Here is a 19,860-nt window from a genome sequence, read left to right as displayed (position 1 = left end):
TGAACTATTTTGAATGCAAACGGTCTCATTAATTAACAGGTTTTTTTTTGTTGCAATATGCATTCGGGTTCTCAGGTTTATGCGACAGCCACTAAATCCACATAAGCCATGAGCCAATTACATTAAATTACACTACATTACTCGCACTCGTACTTGGCAGAATTACAGAGCGACGTCTAAAAGTGGCGAACGTCAGTGTTAGTCTCCGGAGTCAAAAAAGGAAAAGAAAACGGGTAAAGAGGGCCAGGGGGGCCATGAAGAGGCAAGTCTTTGATTTGTGTGGGAAGATGGGGAGGGTTTCTGCTGTCCCAACCGTCGTGGGAGGGGCCTGAATAGACTGGAAACATCAATGGGAAAGGCAGGTAGGCAGGAAGTGAGTTCTGGTGGCCAGAGGTTGCAGAATGGAGAGGTCTGAAGGGCCTAACTGGTTTGTAAGGTCCGATTATCTCTTCAAGCCATGACTTTGCGATTATTGAACTTGATGCAAGTCGATATCAGTAGCCAGCAGAGGACTATGAATGGTAGAGAGACATGACCAAGTCTGGGGGGGGGGGGGGGCGGCTGGATATCAGGTGAACTGCAATGTTTTGGATGAGCAACCATTTTGTTTCTTAAAGACCACGGTTCTCAAGACCATGAAAGGATTGGCCCTCCATAGCGTCACGGTGATGTCATAAGGCAATGAAACCATCCTGGGCAGAAATATTTCAAAACTAAGGAAAGCACCGGTTTTTTTCTCGGATGGACGAAAATGAGACTGTGTCTGAACATTTTTAAGACAGAACCAGAGAGAGGTTGCCCTAAGAAGGAATGAAGACAAAGAGACCGAATAGCTGATGTCTGTTTAAGGTGTTGTGTGAAGCCGAAGAAATGTTTTTTCACCACCCCACCCCCCTGACTCTGCAAAATGGGATGGATGACGAACTACTCAGAAATGAGTCTGCCCTGTTCCAGCCAGCTCTCATGGTGGGTGGGGGGGGGGGGGAGTTCAGGAAGTCTCTCTGTGTTGCTGGTGGGCGAGATTTCTGTGGGGGAGTGTCGGCTGAGATGTCTGGGGGACCACTTCACTGTGACCTGCATACCCAGAAGCACAGCTCATGGGCCCCCCTCTTCAAACTGAACAAATTATAAATGACAGTTAATTCTGTTCCTCATTGTGTAATCAAGGCCTCACATATAATATTTCAAATGCTCAGTGAGGGGAAAAAAAGCTTTTCTCTTTTTTGTTTTCCATTGCAGCTGTTGATCAAAAAAAATTAAAAATAAACTGCGCAAGTCTGTGGATCTTGATGACGTGCGTTCTCTCTTTTCTTTGTGTGAGAGTGTAGTAGTCCTATCACACACCCCCCCGGAGCACACACAGATCTGGCACATTCTCTCACAGTCCCCAGTGGTCGGGGGAGTTGGGGGGGGGGAAGAGGGGGCGGGGTTCATGGATGTATGTAATGAGGTCGTTCACCGGGGGTGGGAGATGACTGATTCCACTCAGACACAGATGTGGAACCTTAGAGCAGTGGGTGAGGGGGAGGGTTCACCACCACACCCATGCATGTTTTGTTTTTTTTGGGGGGGGGGCAGTGCTCTGGGGTCCACGTTCCTCTTTTTCAAGGGTGGGTCTGAAAAGGAAGAGATGGTTGCTCCATCTTACTGGATGTCAGTTCAAATCTCACTCATCAACATACCATCTCTGCTGTGCAACTGAAGTTGCCCAACCACTGTCCAGTGTCATTCTGTCCATTTCACACTGCCATTTCCCTCCAGCTTGGTAAACAACAGGAAGGACTGTATGCAAAACATCTCCTCTCTTCTTAAGTTGCTCTTCTGACCCTTTCCAGCCCTCTCCCATATAGACAAGACAGTATCAGATGTGCAGGACACTCTCTGACAGTGGTCTACGGGGTTCCAAGATACATATATTCCAAGATATGTTTCGCTCAGCCCCAAATGTTTTTATTTATTCATGGTCCCCCCTCACTGGTCGGAGGTCGAAGTACCAACCCCCACCTCCCACAGTCTGTGATCACAGCAGCACTGCCCCCCTGTGCAAAAGTGAGTTAGCACTGGACAAAGGCATTGTGTCGTCATTCAACTCAATGCTATTTCCTACCCCAACCCCCCCCCCTCCACCCCACCTCCAAAATGGACGTCCCATCACCAACCGCTCATCTCCTGTGTCCTCCGGTGGGGCTGCCCCTCACATTTTCTCAGGTTTAATTGTTACCGTGGTAATCATCGGGGCTTATCCTGTCGAGCGCCATGTGTTTCTTGTTATTGACCGAAATGAAGCAATTGCTACACACCACACCGCATGTATTTCACCCCACGCCTCGGGGCTGTTGAAAGGGGCTTAAGGAGAAAAGCGTATTCTCATGGATCAGATTCTACAGACTTCCCGGTAAGAGAGCCATTCAAATTGTGTTGAAAAGGATTTTGATGCAGATCAAACTGCGGGGAACAAATGAGGACTTCCGGAAATCCCAGACCGAGTCTGCATGTTAAGGCAGGCACTCTGCAGCCTCTGAGCGATTGGACTGCAAAGACATCAGAGACTTAAATGTTTGGTCCTCCAGACACAAAGCATAATAGATAACAACAAGCACAACAAACGCAGCAGCGATCACAGTTCTGCTGTGTTCAGTTTAGAGGAGACTGTGGAGATTTTATGCTCTAAAAAGAGTGACCGACATTTAGTTGTGCATTTCGGTGCCTTCTATTACTGGGTTTTTTGTTTTTGGTGTTGCATTTTCTTGCCAGTATGAAGCTGCTCACTGGAATAAACAGGGAAACAGAATACATCCAATAAGCTAGCACACATGCGGCTATTACTGTACCTTGTTCCTCAGATCTTCCCGACCAAAAATAAATCCCCAGAAACATCCTGTCCTAAAATATTAATGTTTCGTTTACCTTTTTTTTTTGCGGTGAAGCAAAAAAAATATTTTAATGCCCCCGCTTTCCTCGACTCTTACATGGCGCACTTTGAGTTTCGTAAACAGACAGATTGAATGGCACCAGGGCTCAGGGGGGCAAGTGTGCCCACAGGGGGGAATTAAATAAACACTCTGGAAGCCAGTTTAAGCGGCTGTCCACCTCTCATCTTCACACACACACACACCGAGGGTAAACAAACAGGTCTAACACCAACCTCTTCTGTACTCGACTCTCTTAAAAGAGGCGGACGTAAATTCAAGGGCGTGGCCGGAAAACTGGCACAAGGTCAGCCCCAAATTCCACTGGGGAAAAAAGACCGACTGTCCTCTCCGTGGTGCCGTTTAAAATACGTGCCGAACCACGCGTGCGTGATTGTGTTTGCTTGTACGTACGCATCCGGCAGATCTCCACATCTCCGATGAGCTCAAACTTTGCTTAATCTTTGTTTTTCGGGTAATGTGTCCCCGCAAGCACTGCTCTCTGATTCCGTCACGCAGAAACAGAAATGATCCACAAGATACACCGAGCAGGTCAAAGGGTAGTTGCCCACACATGATATGTTGTTCTAGGCCCTGGAGGGGGGTGGGGTGGGGTTGGGGGCCCAATGGTCTGTGAACTTGTGGTAAATATTATTGTCTCGGGGGTCCAGAAACAATATGATAACATAATTTTGTCCTGGGCCCGGGAATTTCACCATGTATAATGCTATTTAAAATCATAACTGTTCAGAAGTAATTCAAATAAGGTTGAGGACACTCACAAGCCATGGGCCTGTAACCAGGATGACAGAATGAGGCCGGGGAATTCCCCTCCCCCCCAAAAGAAAGAAACAGTTTGGGAGTTGGGTGGGTGGACTGTGGGCTAGTGACCCAATATGTCCTGAGTCTTCTTTTATCGCCGGCTCAAACAAATTTGTAATGGGTCAAAAAAAAAAAACATCCCACGATGACCAGCTGGGCTAAGATGGTGGTGGTGAGAGTCCACGGTGGCCGTGTCTGGAAGACTTCCTGCTGGGAAGTTTCCCTGGGGAGTCTCCCTCTCTTCTGTCACTCTATCCATAGTTCTCTCCTCATCTTTCCATGACTGGCCCCACTGTGTCTTTGGAACTGATGAAAAAAAAGGACTTAGCTCCCGGCTAAGTGCGTTTTGCACCAAATTTTATGTCCATGGGCTTTACGAAAGGCAATGATCACATCACAGGGGTCCTGAGTGATTGGGTTGATAAAGGTAATCATTGATAAAGACCATATTCATGTTCAAACAAGGCTCCACAGCCATAGGGCGCAATTGTTTTCATCAGGCAAAGCCTCATGGGACTTGAAGTCTTGCAGACAGGATAATACTAAGCCTACAGATTCTGGTATCCTTCACTGAAGAAGCCAAACAAGGTCATGTTTCCTTCCATTATTTATTATGCAATTCAAATCTTCTGTGGGATGGCGGCCAGCTATCCATTTCTGGGTCGAGAAGGGATGAGGAAGAATGCTTTTTTGAAGTAACTGAATGTAACTGAGGAGTAGAATACTAGTGATAGCTCAGGAGAGTGTGGGTAAAGAAAGGAGACTGGTCAACCAGTGTGGAACCCAAGGTAGTCACTGAGTTCTTGGATTGTTGGACGGGTCCCACCAAAGTAGACGGAGAACGGACCTAGGACCTCGAAGTGGTTTATGATGCTGCGTTCAGGTTGCAGTCCCTTCAGAAGACGCGGTTTGGAATCCCAGCCAGTCAGAAAGTGAGAACTGTTGGTTTTCTGGATGTGTGTGAAGAATAACATTTCCTCTATGGACAGCAAACACCAGAGAGTAGTCGTGGCCGAGTGGTTAAGGCGATGGACTAGAAATCCATTGGGGTCTCCCCGCGCAGGTTCGAATCCTGCCGACTACGTGTTATGTGTTTTAGTTGCAAGTGATATTTGCAGACTTCCTCATGTATTCTGCAGAAAAGACTTAAACTAAGACGCTTTTATTCTCAGGTGCGGTATTTATGTGACATTTTCTTTCTTTCGGCTTCATGGGTTCAAGTCCCACTCCTGACAGCAACTACTAAAACACCACATGCAAGTAGTCGTGGCCGAGCGGTTAAGGCGATGGACTTGAAATCCATTGGGGTCTCCCCGCGCAGGTTCGAATCCTGCCGACTACGCTCTTTAATTCTGAGTCTGGATGGCTAAGAGTGATACAGTCTCTTCCGGAGGCGTTGGTTTGAATCTGACAGAGACGACGTCACTCCTTCTAAACCAGGGGTATAAAACAGACTTTGGGTGTATTTCAGCACAAGTCTTTAGCCGCGTTTCCACCAAAATTACCCGGAACTTTCAGTCCCAGGAACTACTTTACCACGAACTAAAAGGTTCCTTCAGCCAATGGTTGTCTGCGTTTCCACCGGGGTCTAAAGTACCGCGAAGATTAGGCAAATTAGCCCACTGACGTTGTCGTCGGTCCATCTGTCATATGATTTCTTCTGTAACTCCATACTACCACCGAAGTAGCCTACATTATTTTCTAATAACCGGGACAGCCCGGAGGGGTTTATTCCACTTATATACAACGGGTTACCAACAATGACTATATATGGTTACTTCTGTATTTATTGATTTTCATATATCCTCTCAAACACATTCATTAACAGCAGAAAACATGCACACGTTGTAAACAATTTGCTGTTTTATTACTTTCTCGTCGTCAATTCCATATAGGCTAATCGCAAAATGACAAGAATAGAACGAAAACTCGGACTTGTGGAAAATGTAAATTAGTAGTGGTACAGCCACCGTTTGCTTTCCTTGCAGCTGACAGTAAGCTTCCAAACCGAACTTTCGTCCAGAATACTTAGAACAAAGGCTCAGCCATGGTTGTCCTTCCACGCAAAGTACCCGAAGAAGCAATTCACTGACAGAGAACTGTCGCATCGTCTGACATATGATTCTTCAGAACCCAACTACCACAAGCCATATTTCTAATAACGACACCCCGAGGGTTTATTCACTGCCGTTACCAACATGACTCTATATGGTTACTTTGATTATGATTCATATATCTCATCAATTATAGATAACTAGCACAACAGCAGAAAACATGCACCGTTTGTAAACATTTGTGTTTGTATTACTCTCGTAGCCACAATTTCATATAGGCAATGGCAAATGACAAGAATAGAACGAAAACTCTGGACTTTGAGTAAATGTAAATTTAGTTAGTGGTACAGCCACCGTTTGCTTTCTTCAGTTATCTAGCAGCAGCGAAGTGCCTCCAATCGAACCATGCACCATAAATTAGTCCAAGTCTTCTGGTCTTTCGTGAATTGAAATGGCAGTAAATTACTGCATTAGAAAGGCTAAAGGGAAGATTAGCTAGAGATTAACCTGTTATTTTACCCGGATAAAAGTGCGGATGGTGATTTCCAGTTTGCTTGTACTGTATCACCAATGTTAATTAAGTTAACTACCGCATACCTCACATAACTGTATCAAACGTTGAGTCAATTACAACGGACTAACAAAGAAAATCCGGAAGAAATATTCAGCAACCGAATTAATCCGTTTGAATGTTTTGGTAGCCTACGTAATATGCTGTCCCAGCACGAATCTTAGCATTTTATAAAACGAATACTAAAGCAAGAAAACAACAGAAGAGCACACGTTATAATTCCAAGACGTTGACAGGCTATAACCAAAACTAGGCTACTGCGCCGCATAACATACAAGTTTGATTTGAGTTATTATGAAAATTAATTGGTTTGCCGCTGCATATTTTCAAACATGGCGGGTAATGGCGGAAAATAAATACAACACAAATGCTGCGAGTACTCGACCAATCAGAAATGTTCAGCGCTACAAGCTCCACCAAAGGTTCCTGTACTTTCGAAAGTACTACCCCGAGCAGGAACGTTTTGGGGGTAAACAAAGCCCCCAGAACTAAATTTAGACCCTAGTTCCTGCGGTGGAAACGCACTGAGTTCCTCAAAAGGTTCCTAGTTCCGGGGTATAGTTCCTGCGGTGGAAACGCGGCTGAAGTGTGCCCTCCAGATGCGAACCATGCATCATAAATGAGTCCATAGTCTTCCTGGTCTTTTCGTGGAATTGAAAAATGGCAGTAAAATTGAGTAAAATTACGGCAGTTTGAAAAAGCTAAAGGGAAGATTACTAGAATTAACCTGTTATTTTACCCGGATAAAAAGTGCGGAAGGTGATTTCCAGTTTGCTTGTACTGTATCACCAATGTTAATTATGCAGAACTACCGCATACCTCAAATAACTGTATCAAACGTTTTGAGTCAATTACAACGGGCTAACAAGAAAATCCGAAGAAAATATTCAGCAACCGAATTAATCCGTTTGAATGTTTTGGTAGCCTACGTAATATGCTGTCCCAGCACGAATGCTTAGCATTTTATAAAACGAATACTAAAGCAAGAAAAGAACAGAAGAGCACACGTTATAATTCCAAGACGTTGACAGGCTATAACCAAAAGTAGGCTACTGCGCCGCATAACATACAAGTTTGATTTGAAGTTATTATGAAAATAAATTGTTTTGCCGCTGCATATTTTCAAACATGGCGGGTAATGGCGGAAAATAAATACAACACAAATGCTACGAGTACTCGACCAATCAGAAATGTTCAGCGCTGCAAGCTCCACCCAAAAGGTTCCTGTACTTTCGGAAAGTACTACCCCCCGAGCAGGAACGTTTTGGGGGGTAAAACAAAGCCCCCAGAACTAAATTTAGACCCTAGTTCCTGCGGTGGAAACGCACTGAGTTCCTCAAAAGGTTCCTAGTTCCGGGGTATAGTTCCTGCGGTGGAAACGCGGCTTTTGATTGACTTAAGTCACCTTGTTCTCAAGGCCTTGATGGCAGCTGATTGAAAGGAAACCACAAATACTTGCAGACACTGCAGCCCTCCAGGACTGGAGTTCGACGCCCCATCTCTAAGCCATAATAAGAGCCAGAGCAGCCATCTTGTGCTAACTGAGATGATGACTCATTTTGATCTGGTGCTGCATTAAGGTCCACGCATTTTCTGCAGGCTGGGTATTTATGTGTAAAACAAAATATTTATTGTTTTATCCATTAATGTACAGTTAGAAACTGGGTAGACCCCACACAAGGTCCAGTAAGTCTGGTTCTGGCGTGAGAGTGGAAGATGGCAGACAGAGATAGCCTGCGCTGAACTTGTGCCCCTGAGGGGGTTAGACAAACAATGCCCCAACAGCCAGTCAGACAGCAGGGCTCCAGAACGAACACACCCGGCTCTGTGCTCCAGGAAAATACAGGGTCTTGTTACCATGGAAACTCACTTTTATATATATATATGGAAAATAAAGGATTAAAATCGGAGATTCGGAAGTGACGAATCTCCGATTTGGACACTTATGTCTGTGTCTAAATTTTGTGACAAATTCTTTTCTTAGACATATAATTACCATAATCATTTATGTGATCTAACATTTTCAGTACTGTTATTCAGTAGTACAGAAATTACAGCTGATGACTGTTCCTGAGTTCATATGAGTGAACTGCTGTGGATGTTTTGCAAATTGAGCTTATTGTCACTAATGTAAGCTAATGTGTTGCTAATTTATCCAGCATGGCTGGCGCTAACAAAAGCCTGCATAGAAATGCATGCATGCCCTCCAGGAACGGGGATCTCCACAACTGAATCACCATCCTCAGACTCCTACTTTCCCATAATGCCATTCTAATGTTGCCCCAATGTCAGATCGGAATGGGCGAGACCTGAGGACCCTACATCATGTTATACAGACATACGTGGCAGACAGGGAGAGGTGGATCCACAGGTCGATTATATGTCACGCAGTTAATAAAAAACACCTCAGCAAAAGGATGTACTTGTGTTTCCTTGCTCAAGCATCCTTCGGGAGCCTCCTAGCTCCTCACTCCTAGCTCCTCCGGGGAGCATTTAACGGGTTGGAATATCCTTGAAGATGGTGGACCTCAATTAATTTCCGAGTCAGGCAAGGGCCGAGTAGACAAGGATGGATAAAATAAGCAACTGGAATGAGCCGGAATGAGTCTCTTCTGGAGGGTTGTGTTTGACTCTCACTTCTGGCAGCTATCCTTCAGAGAGTGGGAAGGCTTCAGCTGGGCCCTTGTTGACGTAGGTAGTCGTGGCCGAGTGGTTAAGGCGATGGACTAGAAATCCATTGGGGTCTCCCCGCGCAGGTTCGAATCCTGCCGACTACGTGGAGTCTATTTTAGGAGTAATAGTAATATTAGCAGGGTTGTTTCAGGTGGTCAGGCTTGTTCGTGATTATCAAGCATTTTTGTACACCGATTATCTTTTATGAAATTAATTACACCTGGGACCAGAGAGGTTACAATACTCCCCCCCCCCCCCACCCAGGGCTGATAAGAAAAATAATTTAATACAATCAAGATGGGGATTTCATGTTGTGATTGAGATGTACTCAGTAGTCCAAAGTATTTTCCACTTCACCAGAATTCACCAGACACGATCGTTACACAGCTGTTCATTAAAAACAAATTATTCTGGGGGGGGGGGGGGGTCATGCCCCCAGACCCCCAAGAGGATTGCAGTTCTCAGGGTCTATGCATTTCAATCCCCCAGCCCCCCCCACACACACACACCCCCAGCCTGCTGCGTTTTTGGAAAAACTTTTCAGGTTAAAACTTTGCTTCAGGATGTCAGAACAGTTATGTTTCTGGATGTGACTAGAAATGTGTCACTGGGTAGGCTAAAAAATCAGCTGGGGACTCCCTGCCCAAGTTCGAATCCTGCCAACTACGTGTAGTAGAGAGATGTGAATGCAATATTGTATGACCATACATAAACTAATACATACTCATGCATATGCACACAAACACCAATGTACACACGCACACACACACACACGCACACACACACAATCTCCAGACCCCTTGCTCGTACCCATGAAAAACGATGGAGTGGTAGTTCGGCTATTCCCAAAAGCTCCCTAGGGCACCATCATGGGGTCCTGTTTAATATCTCAGCAATAACAATAAACATCAAGGCCGAGTTTTAACAATGCGCCCATTCACCGCTCCCCGTGTTCGCACCCGCGGCCCATCGCCCACGTTCCGGCAGATCGACTTTGAGAGATCGCTCGTCCTAATTTCTCAGAAGTAAAGGTGTTGACCTCCTGCGCGCCATTCATCAGGGTAATGAGGAGCGAAAGCAGACGGACCGCGTCTCTCCTCCGGACCCGACTCACACTGCAGGGAAACAAAACCTTGATAACAAATTAAAAGAAACGAAAAACAAAAACACTTTTTTAAAATAAATTTGCACCCCCACCCCCCACCCGGCCTTATCGTATACCATATCGTATCCCAGATGAGAGTCGTCTCCAAACTAGTCATGTGGAGGGTAGTCCATCATGCGGATGGGGGGGGTGGGGGTGGGGGTGGGGGTTGGGGCTGGGGGGGGTTCTGCCGCTGAAGAGCTGATTGCGCGTACGGACCTGTCACTCCTGAGCCGTGTCTGAGAGACGTCCAGGCTGCTCCTCCAGCTGCCTCTCTCTCTCAGAGCGCTTACCTCATCGCTTTCCTTACAGAGCAAAATTAACCCCTCGCTCTCTCTCTCTTTCCTCCCTCTCTCTCTCCTCCATGTCTCCTCCTCTCTCTCTCTCTCTCTCTCTCTACGGTTACCTCCCAAATTCCACACGCGCAGGTAGCCTTGTTTTTTGTTTTTATTTAGTCCTGGGGTATTTCCACAGGACGGCTGGTCAACTTAAATGACCCTGAACTGGGAAAATATTTCTAAAAATACAGTTGTGTGTGTGTGTGTGTGTGTGTGTGTGGGAGGGGGGAGGGGGGTTGGGCCAACCTGTGTGTGTTCTGGATTTTGGCTGACCATGGACGATAAGGAATGTCTGAGGTGTAAATTGAATACTGATGGCAATACCACCCAGCCACTCTAATTACCTGTTGAAAAGAAGAGAAAAAAAAAAAGTGAAAATGTATCATTTGGGAAAAATGTGTCATGAATATTTATGAATATATACATGCTCCGGCCTTCCGAGAACAGGGGAACTCCACGGAGAACAGTTGCTACGGAGACCCTTTCAGATAAACGACAGCTCGCTCTGTTTTCTCCTTCAGTCCGGAAGAGATTTAGGATACGCTGATGTGCACAGAATAGTGATCCGAACCCAGTGGCTGCACACCGACTCGTTCTCCACGCCGCCAAGACAGGAAACCGTGCAGCGGCCCCAGGCTCAAGTGGATGAACTTGCCCCCAGATCACTGTGTAAACTGTGTGCTTTCTGTAGTTCTTATCATAGCGGTGATAAATGAAATTTCTCCAGTAAACTTAAGATATATTAATTAGAGATATTAATATATAGTACAAGTAGTCTGGCAAACACACACAGACACACACACACACACACACACACACACGCACACACACACACACTGCCTGAAGAATCTTCCCTGCTTAAACTGATGATTCCAATATCCGGACAGACATAAATTGCCATTTTGGCTGCAGCCTGTTTATTCCAGGTTATTCACAGCACAACGTATGCATATGAATCTTCTGGATTATATGTGAACTGGCAACTGCCCCCAAACCCCCTGACACACAGAGCCAAGGTCTAAGAGTCCGATTCGATCTGAAGACTCTGGAGTAAAACAAGTGAATCATTCCGAATGGGTTCTGGTTTGAGTGCAACAGGGTCTTTGGGATCATTCCAACTGTGCTTTAGTTGAACTAGTGCTGTATTGTGTATATTATATTTGTCAGATGTGCACCTCTTTGCCAAGATCTAAAGGGACCTGACTTCACTGACTTTACAGTCTGAGGAGGCTCAACCTGAACTTAAATTCCTCGCAATGAAATATGGATGTCATGTGATCAGACGTATGAAGAAGATGGCCGCTTTCACTTTGTAGTAAGCAGCCAGTCAAACACAGGCACTACCCTTTGTTAGGCTGGCCTCTGGTTTAGAAATTCCTGTCCCTTTTAATTGCAGTTAAATTAATGCTGATGTTTTATAGTCTAGCTTCATTAATTTCTTTGAACAACTGTATCCAAATGTTCTTTTAAGTTTCTGCTGGTTTAACTAGATGGAACAGCCCATCTCATCTGACGTATCCCACTGGACCAATGTCAGCACGTACACAGTTTAAAATCTCAGTTTACAGTAAGTTGATGTGCTGGTTAAAGTCCGAGTAAAATAATGTTAGTATTATCAAATACAGTTCGGTCCTTGGCAGTATCCTTTCTGCTTGAAGAGTCACGATTTCCAGCCTGCTCAGTCCAAAGGGGCTGTACGCGAGAAGGGTCCAGCAAAGCTTTTCCAAGAATCTCACGTGCCGTACCATAAACCCTTCAGACCGCTAACGCAACTTGCCAAATTAAAAACATCGCTGACGGTTGGGATTTTTCGAGGAGTGTGGCATTCCCCCCTTTCGTAACAGGAAGTCGTGGCTGGATGAGTTAAATCCCCCCCATCCCTGCCCACAAGCCTTTGAGGTTTGGTAATAAAGATGCACAAGCCCATGCGGTGGTAGGAAAGGCTTTGTGGTTCATTGCCTCCACTGCACCATGGGAAAGTCACAGAGAAAACAAACCACTATAAACAAAAACAGCTCCCATATGCCCAAAGAGAGCTGCATATGAACAATTAAAAACTATTTGCCTGGACGTTTTTCAGGTTTTTTTTTTTTTTCTTTTTTCTTCCACAAAAGATTGACCACAAGAGACAAAGGACAATTCATAGAAAAATCTGCCAACTTAAAAAAAAAAATGTATAAATAACTTAAAGGTCAAAGGGTTGCTGACCTGCACATATATACATGCGGTGCCAGCAATATTTTTGTCTGCATTTTTAAATTATCTGTGCTTATTTATGGAGATGAGGAAGTGCTTCAAGACTGAGACTAGATCAGCCTGATCCAACTGGCGATAGTGGATACATCTGTACGTACAGCCCCTATAGGACGATCCCAGGAGGGCCTGGACGATCTCCGTCCTATCAGAAAGCTCTTATGTGCATCTGAACATAACTGGGGGGAAATATCTGAGAGACTTAAAAACGGCTGCTGACCTTCTGTTTTTTTTAAAACGGTGTTCAAAAAAACGTATCCTTCTAGCGTAGCACCACGCCCCACAGGGCTGCATTATTTGGCACAGGCATCATCGTCCTGAGGTCACGTGACCCACGATCAGGGTCACAGATAGGAGGGAACAACTGGGACACTTCGTCCCGGGCCTAGGCCCGATGGAGGTCAGGATACGAAGTGTAACTATTTATTTATTTATTTTTTTAAAGTTTAATTAGTTAATATATATGCTATATATATATACTCTGACAATTCATAGCTACTGCCTTGCTCATGCTACAGCTTCTTGCTACTGATGCCCATACATGGAGGAAGCCCCAACTCCACCAGTTCCCCAATTGCTGTTTTCCAGTACAAAAATGTTGTTTACATTGGCTCCACAGAATATCAAGTCAGCCTTGTCAGTAACCGTGATAGCTCTTTTCACTTTCATTCAGTATGTCTGTAACTGGGCCGGGTGTGAATGATACACAGAGGTCACAGCAAGACGATGAGTCCATCTTAGTGTCTGCGCCAGCAATGTTTGTATCACCTTCACATAGTCCACCTGGTCTGTTTTAGCAGACAGACAGTCTGCACTGTATGAGTGTACAACCTGGCTGTCTGTTTGCTTGTCTGCAGTACTGAATACTTGTAATTCGACAGCATATTTGCACGATAATGCACTTGCCCCTTGAACTCCCTCATTTTGCACATACGGGTTCTAGATCATGACGTCTCTCTCTAAACGCTCTATTTTTATTTACTTTAATTTTGGTCGAGACCACTGGTTGAGGCGGCACTCCAAAATCAGACACGCTGGCGGCTTACTCCGCTAGACAGACCGGAGGATCTGTTAATTCTGTCCTCAAACCTGTCGCGCGGTCCAGACTTCTGTTACTTTACTCAGCTACCAGGCCATATTACACACGCGATTACGTAAGCAGTGGGGGGAAGACATAATATGGAAGGAAAATATTTGTTTTTGTCCTTAGTTTTTGGAAACAATCCAGATGGTCTCTAATTTGATATTTCTGAGGCGACTAAGGTTCGCTTTAGATCTGCCTGATCCATCTGGTTATGTAAGACATGTTTTGTCTGCAGAAAACGGTGAAACAATAATACACATCAGAATTACAGAGAACCGCACGAAAGCATATGCTAGAATAACACACAGGCGGCCTGGTCCACAGAGAAATCGTTTCTAGAGAGAGTAAATCACCTTGCCTGGTTAGTCACAGCCAGCAATCGCTGTATCGCTCGCTCTCTCTTTCGTTCTCACGTATTTTCAGAGGGAGGGAACTTCTCCTTCAGGGGTCAGGTCAGTTTATCGCAATGTCTGTTGAATACGTCCGAGGAAAGCGAGCTTCTTGGCGATGAATGAAACACGCAAAGATAAGTTTGTTCTTACGCTGCGTTACCTCCCTAAAACCTGCCTCCTATCCGATTTCCCTTTCGTGAGACGAGACACGTCTGCCAAATTATTTAAAACATTGTAAAATATGTGAGATAGGTAATATTTACTGCTCTGGTATCATCGAAGGGTGAATATTCGAACATTAGTTTACGCAGAGCAGGAACATTCTCATAATGAAACTGACAAAGAGGTCTATGTTATTCAACAGGTGGCGGAAGCGCTGCAAATCATGTGACCTCTCAGGCAGTAACCTCGTGATTGATCAAGGATTTAATTATGTTTAATGTTAAATAGCGTTCAGCAAGATATTGAATGAGGTAGGCCTATTCGTATAATTCGACCTATTTATAATCTGTAAAGTGGCCTATGTATAAATTAGTACTTACCAAATTTGTATTCTGCGGACAGCAATTAGTCCGTGACAATGCTTATAAAAGCATTTATAGAAAATATGAATTAAATCATTATCAACAAGGACAAAATTTGTGTCGGGAATATTTTTTTATCAGGCGCACAATACAACATCGGGTATCAAACATCGGCTGATGATTCATTTCGGTTTCCATTTGAGAAATAGTATTTTCCCCATAACTAAAACGTCTACCCAGAGGACATGCTTAAAATGTTTGGCATTTTCCAAAAAACAATACTGAGCAGTAATCATCCTAGTCTCCCCGTTCCCTGAGTCATTCCGTCTGCGTGCGCGATAAGGTGTCAGGAGTGGCTTCTCATTTGACATGCCGGTAGACAGGGTAACTAACCTACGTATGCCTGTAGCAACAAGCCCTTTTGCTCTCTGGACAGGAACGCGAGCCCTACAATGTGGGAGCAGGAGCTGCCCTCCATTCCACTTCAAAGAGGAGTTCAGCTGATTTATTACCCGCCGGGTTCATTATGCCGATTACATCACACACAGCCTTCCGACCTTGAGCCGAGCCGAGGCGTGCGAGCGAGTCTTATGACGTCAGGGGGGCTTTAACTTCAGATTCAGACACGGAATCTACCGCATGTCTGTACCGGACCAGGGTGGTTGGGGGAGAGGATTGTTTTTTTGGATGGGGGAAAACTCCAGGCCAGGGTAGGGGAGGGAAAGAGGCGGGACACAGGTGCCAAATAAAATTTGCCCAAACCTTAACCACAGGGCTCTAGTGAATCTCATTTCTTCAGCTGCAGGGTGGAATTTAAATAATTATCACTGAGGTTTTATGAGTATTCATTTTAAATATAAAATTACACTCTCAAGAGGACATTGGTTATTGGCTCTAAACCACTTTTGAATGAGGGACCGGTGAAGATATGATCGCACCACAGGCCTATAGTAACTTCTTTCAGGAACTGAAGTAGGATATAAATTATGACCATTGTGGTTCTAAGGTTATGTATTGCTTGTTTATATTTGTTAATATGCACTCAAGAGGGGAAGTGGTTTTACAGTTGAGGTTGTTGGCTGTACACCATCTTAGACAGAGGAATATTTGAGGATCTGATAACACCAATGGTGTAATTTTTTATTCGTTGTCTTTTGTTTTTGGAATGGGTGAGAAAAAGTGGTAGGGAGGTGATGAAATATCTTCGGCGTACGGAAGGTCACAGTTTCTTAAAAACAGCTGTTTGTTTTAACATTTTCCATCAGCCAAAAGGAGCCTTGTCGGTGAAGCATGTCTGGCTTACTGTGTCTACGTGTGGTTAAAAGTTCTGCGGCAGTTGGTTAATTTCTTATTTAAAAAAAAACAAAAAAACATTTATATTTCAAGCAGATGTACGGTATTTAATATTACAAAAGCCTTAAACGGAGAGCATAAACATTATAAAGGACAGGGAAAAACGATGTAAAATGTCTATATTAAACGCTGTCGCTAAGGGCAGTGGCGTAGGGCACGTGGCGACTGATGTGGCTTTGGCGGTGGATACGGTGGCACGGAGAATTCCATTCCCGCCAACTCCCAGACTCAAGTCAGGTCAAGCATATTTGGCGAGCCCCCCCAGACTTGAAAGCTACAAGGGAAGACCCTAAAAGTGTTGCACTCTAAAAAGAGCGGCCTCATAGACGTGCCCAGCACTTGCCTCTAGACACGGTCATTAAACGCTGTGGTGTGTCCCAGTGCAAACAGTGTTCCCCCCCTTCGGAAACACGCTCACCTCCTGCTCGAAAGCCCCGTGTTTGAAGTCGGTTACCTTGCTTACCTTGTTATGAGTGTGCCAGGGGAAGTCCAGGGACAAGAAAAGAATGGGGAAAAAAAGATGGAGAAATGGTTCGATTTTTTTTTTTTTTTTGACGCTTGAACAGACACGTTTTTTTTTTTTTCGAGCACTTGTCTCCACACGGGTGCAGAGTATGTGCTCCTCCTACCGCTCACAGAATCCCTGCTGTAGTTTAATAACAGACCTGAGGCATCATATCCAGTATTCAACCCTCAGCTCAAACAACAGCTGTAGAGGTGGGTGTAGGAAGACGTGGAGCTGGAGGCGAAATGAGCAGCTGTGTAGGAGACGGGGAAAGTCCAGGGGTCAGAAAGTAAAAGTCCTGCCGTGTGTTTCCTCCACCCATGTACTCAGCCAGATGATTTCGCTAATTAGTTCCACCTCCTCGCTGAAGAATTGTGCTAATTAGCAATTCCAGGTTATTGGAACACAGTACTGGGGAGGAAGGACTCTTCTTAATTAGCAAATCCAGGCGATTGGAAAAAAAAAATACAGGGGCAGGGGCTTTTACTTTCTGGACCTGTATTTTCAACTTCTGCTGTATGGAGTGAATGCACTGTCTCCTTCACGGAACTGTCCCAGAGTCTTACTCCCAATGAGAAACTGGTACGTACAGGCAGAGACATTACACTGTTACCGTGGAGACCAAGCAGAGTGCCTGCGACCTGCTTACTTAAATACATACAAAATGAGCAGCTGTGTCGTCTGCAGTGATTATATAAAAGCAGGTGGATCGATATTGGTGCATACGTACAGTATATGGGGCATGAAGAACAGTTACTGATTTCAAGCAAATAATCAGAGTTTCAGATTTTTTCCCACATCTGAGCTATGAACATCTGAGCTGTGAACTTTTGGATCTTTTGACCTCATTGCGTAAGAAAACAGCTGTTTCAAAATGACCACTTCTTGGCATATGCAGAAGTGTGTGGTTTTGAAATGGTTAAGGGCCAACCCAAATTACTGTACTTCCCCCTGTTTGTTCAAAGTATATCTCATCACCCTGACGACCCACCCTATAGAGATAAAAGCCTTCAGCTGTCAGCAAGAAATGCCAAAGATGAGCGTATGGAAATGTCATGGTGATTTGAACACCTTGTAATATGTTGTGGCTAAAGGCAGCTATTTTGTCATAAAGTTGACATGTTTTTAAAAATGAAATACTTGCTGGCCAGATGTCCAAACTCAAAGGAGCTAGAGTTGTCAGACACCATCAGAGGTGGAAAATCCAGGTTCAGAGAGTAAAAGTCCTCCCAAGTATTTTGCTGCAATCATCTGGATTGGCTAATTAGCACAATTCCTCAGCGAGGAGGTAGACCTTAATCAGTGAAATCGGCTGGATGAGTTCAAGGGTGGAAGAATCACACGGCAGAACTTTTACTTACTGACCCCTGAACTATCCACCTCTGCATAGGACGGAGTGTAGCACAGTGGGTAAGGAACTGGGCTTGTAACCGAAAGGTCGCAGGTTCGATTCTGGTAAGACTGCCGTGTACCTTGACGGTACTTAACTGTAATTGCTTCAGTATATATCCAGCTGTATATATGGATACAATATAAAAAAATGCTATGTAAAAGTTGTGTAAGTCGCTCTGGATAAGAGTGTCTGCTAAATGCCTGTAATGTAATGCAAAACATTGTCAGACAAACCTTTGCATCTGTCCTCTATTGCACAGGTGTTAAAATCCAGTCCTGGAGGGCCGCAGTGCCTGCTGGTTTTTGGGGTGTTCTCAGCACACATATTTCGTTTCAGTCACTGATTTTCTAAGGAATCCACACTCTTTGTTCTCAAGGCCTTAATTGGCAGCTGATTGAAAGGAAACCACAAAAACCCGCAGACACCGCAGCCCCCTTGGGATTCAGTTGGACACCCCTGATCCCGATTACAAATATCCAGTTAATAAGACTGTTCAGCATTTCAGGGTGACGTCATGTGCCAGGCCGAACTGAGGGGCTAAGCAGTGTCTGTTAGTGAGGACAGAGCGATATGAAAAAAAGGTGTGTCACATTTTTGAGAGAGGGGCTGAGGTTTATTGGCGGTCCTGTGTGGCGGGGACGGGACAGGAAACGTGCGGCACGTGCCCCTACCCCAGTGATCACCACACCCCTGGAACCACAGCCCAATCTCGGAGCTGATTTGGTCGCCCCTTCGCTGACAGAGTGAGAGAGAGAGAGAGAGAGAGAGAAGTTTCCTCTGTGGGTAATGGTGGGGCCACGCCTCAGCCACTGACTCGATTCTCCCAGGGCCTGGAGAAGTGATGCAGTCTGACTGGCCAATATGTCATGGGTGCATACTACAACCTCTGTTTTATTATTATTATAATAATAATAATAATAATAATAATAATAATAATAATAATGCCTTGCATTTACTGTATATAGTGCTTTTCTGAAAGTAGATTCAAAGTGCTTTACAGTGATGAGGAAGAAAGCTCACCTCGACCACCACCAGTGTGTAGCACCCACCTAGCTAATGCACGGCGGCCATTTTGCGCCAGAACGCTCGGCACACATCAGCTGAGCCCGTAGCACACAGGGGGATGATTTGGTGGCAGCTGGGGGAGAGACAGAGCGGGAATTTCACCAGGGAACGCCAGGAAAAACCCTTACTCTTTTGACAAGATGTCACGGCTTCTTCAAGGACCACGCTGAGTCAGGACCTCGGTCTAGCGCTTCGTCCGAAAGATGGATTTAGCTTCTGCACGGGTTCCAAACTGGGAGGGGAAATATGAAGACTTGGTGAAAAACATATTTCTGCTCCCAGCGTTAACATTTAAAATTAAAAAAAAAAATTTTTTTAAACAGTGCAGGTTTATTTTGAGACCATTTGGACGCGCTGCGCGAAGATGCCCGCCGGCATGGAGTTGTCACATACCCGCATGCCTTACTTCTGAGCTTATTTACTTTGACGGAGGCGATATATGCCAGGACTGTTCAATGCCAAGTTACTGTGGGCACAAACTGCTCTGCAGGAGCCAAACTACCGAGTGAACGCAGATCAGAACAAATCCCCCATTACTTTAACGTCCTTTTCACCCACTTTGTTTGATTATGAAGTTTCCCATCACGGACGTCACCTCCCTGCAGACACCGCCTCACTGTAAAATATATACAGAACTGGACAACTACGAGTGGAAACACAAACAGCTGTTTATTTTTTTGTGTGTGAGACAGTCGACTCATTTCCGTCGCCAAATGTAAACTTTTATTTCCATTTATCTATTTATCATCTGTTTACAATCCTTTAATTTTAGTCTGGCTG

The 19,860-nt window shown here is 44.9% G+C and overlaps 3 non-coding genes across 3 annotated transcripts; all 3 read left to right on the top strand.

The window, feature by feature from the left end:
- The first annotated feature begins 4,733 nt into the window (after positions 1–4,733).
- trnas-aga (transfer RNA serine (anticodon AGA)) lies at positions 4,734–4,815 on the top strand. Its single transcript has one exon. It is a non-coding gene; the product is annotated as a tRNA-Ser (tRNA).
- Positions 4,816–4,991: 176 nt separating this feature from the next.
- trnas-uga (transfer RNA serine (anticodon UGA)) lies at positions 4,992–5,073 on the top strand. The gene has a single exon. It is a non-coding gene; the product is annotated as a tRNA-Ser (tRNA).
- Positions 5,074–9,051: 3,978 nt separating this feature from the next.
- Positions 9,052–9,133, top strand: trnas-aga (transfer RNA serine (anticodon AGA)). Its single transcript has one exon. It is a non-coding gene; the product is annotated as a tRNA-Ser (tRNA).
- The last annotated feature ends 10,727 nt before the right edge of the window (positions 9,134–19,860 follow it).

This window comes from Anguilla rostrata, chromosome 3, assembly GCF_018555375.3.
Source record: "Anguilla rostrata isolate EN2019 chromosome 3, ASM1855537v3, whole genome shotgun sequence".
NCBI lineage: Eukaryota > Metazoa > Chordata > Actinopteri > Anguilliformes > Anguillidae > Anguilla > Anguilla rostrata.
This window is presented reverse-complemented; position numbering and strand designations above follow the sequence as displayed.